Source organism: Taudactylus pleione, unplaced genomic scaffold (genome assembly GCF_031769625.1).
Source record: "Taudactylus pleione unplaced genomic scaffold, aTauple2 ptg000018l, whole genome shotgun sequence".
In the NCBI taxonomy this organism is placed as follows: domain Eukaryota; kingdom Metazoa; phylum Chordata; class Amphibia; order Anura; family Myobatrachidae; genus Taudactylus; species Taudactylus pleione.
This window is the reverse complement of record NW_028284420.1, coordinates 5,343,542-5,349,541: the sequence shown is the minus strand read 5'-3', so window position 1 is coordinate 5,349,541 and position 6,000 is coordinate 5,343,542. Positions and strand designations below refer to the sequence as shown.

General features: G+C 43.6%; 1 pseudogene; it reads right to left on the bottom strand.

Moving 5' to 3' along the window:
• Positions 1-3,276: 3,276 nt before the first annotated feature.
• LOC148540629 (MICOS complex subunit Mic10 pseudogene) lies at positions 3,277-3,523 on the bottom strand (annotated as a pseudogene).
• Positions 3,524-6,000: the final 2,477 nt, after the last annotated feature.

Below are 6,000 nucleotides of genomic sequence, written 5' to 3'. Positions count from 1 at the left end.
CACTCCACCCTTTGCTGAAATATCTATAGCCGTATGTACCGTGTGAGCAGGTAAGTGACTTCACTACGAGCCCCCAACTAACTATATTGGATCAGAACCTCTATATACCCCTGCCTGTACCTTCTAAAATCCTTCCTATAAACCTCTAAGGATGACGCTAATTTGCGTACGCAGTCATACAGTAAATAAAGACTTAGACCTGGAATCTGTGGTTCCAAAGCACAAGTGTTATTCAAGTAAAAGTTCAGAGTTACACGCAATTGATCCAGACACAATTTAGGCGCAAAAGGAATTATACACACCCAAGTACAGTATACATACGCAGCGCTTCCGGACCCGAAGATAGACATCAACAAGAGACCCCTCGTCATTCAGCATGAAGACTAAGAACCCAGCGTTTGAGCACACATATTTATACCTCCCCAGAATAGACAGGACAATAGAGAAGTTTGTTGCTGATGTCATTGGTTCCCAGGGGAGAAGCATCTGTTACAGAGCATTTAACAGGCTGGTTCAAATAGACTCTCCTTGCCTCTAACAGCTGGGGATCTTTCCCTTCCCGCCCCCTGTAACATCCTAACAGTTGTTCATGAAATATACATTTTGTTGCTTGTAGTCTCTGCGATCCATAACTCGAGAATGCATGAAGCGATCTCCCCACCGATAACACCGGAATACTGTGGAAAGAGTACGAATCAGTACGAAACCAAACACGACTTGTTTAGCATGTATAATACCTTAGTTATCAAATATTTTTATTTCTCAGCATTTAAACTAACTGAACCAACTCAAATCATATACTTTAGAGCTTATTAAACCTTATGTGTGCATATGTAATGTGTGAGTATTCGGGGTTTGATATAAGGACGCTAGTTAACTTGGGGCAGATGCGTGCGCATAAAGCTAATAAAACAGCGGTTTCATACAAAGTGCTATGCATTCGCTAATATGCGACTAGTTAACAGCGCAATTGTGCGTATTAATGTGTGTATGAGAAATGGTGAAAGATGCAATCGCATGGTGCTAATAGTATTATCGCCACATGTACTAAAATGTGAGTTTATCTAAAATGGCGCTTAGGCGGCCATTCGCAAAATGGCGTCTTGCGATCTCATTTTCAAGATGGCATCTTGCGGCCAATCGCAAGATGGCGTCGTTGCGATTAAATCTTAAACTGAACTTGTCTCAGCCAATTATTCAGCTTCGACAGTGGTTTAGGCAGCAAGGGGAGAATTAGGGTTAAGATTAGGGTTAGAAAAAAACAACATGTGTCAACCATTTCTATGTTAACCTTTTGACACTCTCGAGCATTTGTACCGCCTGACCTTCGGTGTGTCGACCTTTTGTTCCTGTCGACCTATTACCTGTCTAATATCTGGTGTCTATCTAAACATTGACTACCTTTTTTACTGTAGATCTTTCAATCCATAACCAAATTTTGATGTTGTGTTCCCCAAGCCACTTAGGTATCACTTTTGCCTTATGGCAAGGTGCTCCATCATGCTGGAAAAGGCATTGTTTTTCACCAAACTGTTCTTGGATGGTTGGGAGAAGTTGCTCTTGGAGGATGTTTTGGTACCATTCTTTATTCATGGCTGTGTTCTTAGGCAAAATTGTGAGTCTTCCCACTCCCTTGGCTGAGACGCAACCCCACACATGAATGGTCTCAGGATGCTTTACTGTTGGCATGACACAGGACTGATGGAAGCGCTCACCTTTACTTTTCTGGACAAGCATTTTTCCAGATGCCCCAAACAATATGAAAGGGAACTCATCAGACAAAATAACTTTACCCCAGTCCTCATCAGTCCAATCCCTTTGCAAAATATCAATCTGTCCCTGATGTTTTTCCTGGTGAGAAGTGGCTTCTTTGCTGCCATTTTTGACACCAGGCCAACCTCCAAAAGTCTTTGTCCTGTGTCATGCCGACAGTAAAGCATCCTGAGACCATTTGTGTGGGGTTGCTTCTCAGCCAAGGGAGTGGGATCACTCACAATTTTGCCTAAGAACACAGGAAAGAATAAAGAATGGTCCCAAAACATCCTCCAAGAGCAACTTCTCCCAACCATCCAAGAACAGGTTGGTGAAAAACAATGCCTTTTCCAGCATGATGGAGCACCTTGCCATAGGGCAAAAGTGATAACTAAGTGGCTCGGGGAACAAAACATCGAAATTTTGGGTCCATGCCCAGGAAACTTCCCAGACCTTAATCCCATTGAGAACTTGTGGTCAATCCTTAAGAGGTGGGTGGACAAACAAAAACCCACAAATTCTGACAAACTCCAAGCATTGATTAGGCAAGAATGGGCGGCCATCAGTCACAGTATATAGCCCAGAAGTTGATTGACAGCATGCCAGGGCGAATTGCAGAGGTCTTGAAAATGAAGGTTCAACACTGCAAATATTGACTCTTTGCATGAACTTAATGTAATTGTTAATAAAAGCCTTTGACACTTATGAAATGCTTGTAATTTTACTTCAGTATAACATAGTAACAGCTGACAAAAAGGTCTAAAAACACTGAAGCTGAAAACTTTGTGAAAACCAATACTTGTGTCATTCTCAAAACTTTTGGCCATGGCTGTACACTACTTGCAAGAGGTGTGTGGGCAGGTAAAATTAAACCCAGTCCAAAACAAATTTATTTAATATACACACACATTGCCAGTTGATATATCAACATGCACACGTTAAAAAAGACACACAAGCACAAAAAAAAAAAAAATACACATACATAATACTGTGTTATCCTGTTTTGTAAAATGGTTGGTTGTCTGGGCTCTGGAGTTGGATATTTTTATTTTTTTTTTACCTTAGGGCTTGTGTGTACATTGTGCCTGTATCCCCTTCCTACACACACAAATGAGAATAACTTACTGTTTAAACTTGTCTCTTGTGTACATTATTGTAAATGCATTAAGATACTAACATGTCTAGGCAGAACAAATAAAATCATGTTCTTTCAGTGCCTTGGTGTAGGCATGTTTTTCCATTAGGGAATTTTATTTATTTTTCTTTATGGTTCTTTCCTTCCTTTGGTTTGGTGCACCAGTCCCTGTTACACAAGGCAAGAGCGGGTGGGACATTTTTTTTTAATTTTTTTTATAGTCTTTCGTTTCCTTTATTATCCTAATTGCGGTGCAAGAAAGTATAAAAAGGAAGAAGTTGCAAGCGTTTCCTGGCTGGTCAGGACTCAGCAAGGGGTCCTCTTGTATCAGGCAAGGCTCCAGATGGTCAGCTCTGTCGCAGTTGTCCTAGATGTATGATCGCATGGGCTCATTGTTCTTTGACAAACTTGCCATGGAGAAGATAGAGACTGGAAGTCCTTCTGGCAGTTGGAATATGCCACACCTAGGCCAATCCCGGAGTTAAAGGCGATGGGCCACGTCTTTCTTTTAAAGAAGATAACTGAAAATATAATTCCCAAACCGAGACCAGCACCGAATTTGATGGTGGCATCTGCCAGGCACCGGTCCCATTTCCTGCCGGGCTCGGACTCCGACATCTTCACCTAGAGCAGCAGCAGCAGAGGCCGGGGGAGCTGCAGCGCCAAGTCTACGGGTGGGACATGTTTAAATAGCTGGTTCTGTGACTGTTTAAAGAAAAAGCCTGCCGCAGTCCCGCCTGGAGGGATCACCAGGTCACTGGACAAGAGTGCCTTGGGATACTCAAGCACCATTCAGTGGCCATGCTGCTCCCAGGGTGGCCTTCAGTTCCGGTACGATAGTCACAGCCTACCTCAGGGGAGGTCACGCTCTGCTGTCTACTGACCCCTGGAGCAGACATGGCGGGGATCTCTTGGAATGCTATGTGCAGTGTTTGGCACCATTTCTCCTTGACACATGGTTGAATTAGGCTCCTTTCCTTAGGTTTAAAGGTTTGTGATGGGCTTTCTACCGAAGCTGCCTCGCAGACACTACTGCAGCTCCTTGGGAGGTTTCTGAAGGATCTAGCTGGCTCTCTTTTCAGATAGAGTGCCTTAGCTCTGCAGGACTTTTTTTTTGTGTGTGTGCCAGATTTTCTGGAATGTGATTTTCAACTCTTTGGATAAAGTATACAGAGCTATATACTATAGTTTTTCTGTTTTTTTTCCCCCAATTGTCCTGGTGCATGTATAGAGCATTAGGTCTGTTTTCTGGAATTCAATTTTATGTGATGTGCTGCCGGGCATTGCACATATCAGGCAGTGACAGTAGTGGCAACTACGGGTGCGATGGAAAACTTGCTTTTATAATTTTTCTCCATAAAGAAAGCAATCTTCAACTAGCTGTAAAAGGTTTATCATGTATAACAATGGTTCTCAACTCGCCATCCTGTACTTCCAACAAGTCATGTTAATAGGATTTCTGTCAGTGAAGCAGGTGGGTTAAATACTGGCCCAACAATATAGACTAACTCGCCTATGCATGAATAAAGAAATCCAGAAAACATTACCTAATTGGGGTACTTGAGGGCTGGAGTTGAGAACCACTGCTATATAGATCTGAATAATGTACAAACTATGGGGTATATAGCAGTGGTTCTCAACTCCAGCCCTCAAGTACCCCAATTAGGTGTAGATATCTACACTGAAGTGCCAAAAGTCAAGGGTTAGATGCCTAGTATCGTATAGGGCCCTATAGCCTGGAGAAATGCAGCAACTCGATGTGGCATCACTTCCACAAGTGGACAGAAGAGCTCTGGAGAGATGTTGCCTATGCTGTCTGGACAGCTTCCCACAACTCCCTGATATTTGTTGGTGCTGGAACTTGGGTGCGAATGGAAATCTCCACTACGTCCCATAAATGCTCGATTGAGTTCATGTCGGGCAAACGTGGCAGCCACACCATTTGTCTGAACTCTTCAAAAAGCTCCTCTAGCAAATTCTGGACAACTTGGGACCAATGATCCTGCTGGAATATTACATTATCTTTCTGGAATATTACATTGTTTTGGGGGTGCATGAAGTCCATGAAGAACTGCAAAAGGTCATCAAGCAATGCAACGTAGCGGTTATCGTTCAATAACGTCTTCAGTCGGACCAGCAGACGAAAACCATGGCACATGAACACACCCCACACCATTATAGAACCACCACAAGCCTGCATGGTGCCTTGTTGACTACTGGGGTCCATGGCCTCATGGGGTCTGCGCCAAACCCAACCCTACCATCAGCCCAACACTACTGAGACTCATCAGGCCACGCCACATGTTGCCAGTCCCCCAAATGGCAACGTCACAAGCCCAGGTGAGGTGTTGTATCCGGTGTCCTAGTGTTAACAGGGGCAGTCTGGTAAGTCTTCTGCTCCCATATCCCTTGGAATCTAAATAACGCTGCACTGACCTGCTGGATATGCTTCTGGTACCTCCTGCATAGAATGTGGATGTGATTTGAACCATTGTCGCTTGTCTGTTACTACAAACAATTCTGGCCAGATGCTGCTGGTCACGATCGTTAAGCTCCCGAGTTCGGCCACTGTGGTGGCGGATAATGCCTTTCATGAGGTATTCCCGGTACACACGTGACACCGTAGATCAAGGAATGTTGAATGTCTGCACAATGTCGGAAATGGAATGTCCCATCCATTGGGCACCCACTATGATGCCCCGTTTGAACTCTGATATTTCATGTCACCTTGCAATGAGCAGCCAAGACGTTACTCACGAGATATCAGATTACAACTGATGTAGGTCTGGGTATATCACAGTATGGTGACACCACCAACAATTAGCTTTACATACTGCTATCCCATGACTTTTGGCACTTCAGTGTACGACATTGTTCTTTTAACACCTTGAGATCTGTGAACCAGCATAATCTTGGTGATTAAGGCTGTACATTTAAAGCGCGCCACTACTTTAAAAGGTGAGGCCAAGCTGGTTTTGATTTTTAAATTAAGGCTGCAGATTAAGCAGTAAAAATCGCAGAGCTTGCACTGGTTCATAGATCTTGCAACCATTTTAACCCCCCCCCCCCAATCCAGTTGTCTGTTCATCCTTGGATACAAAGTTTCTCAGTTA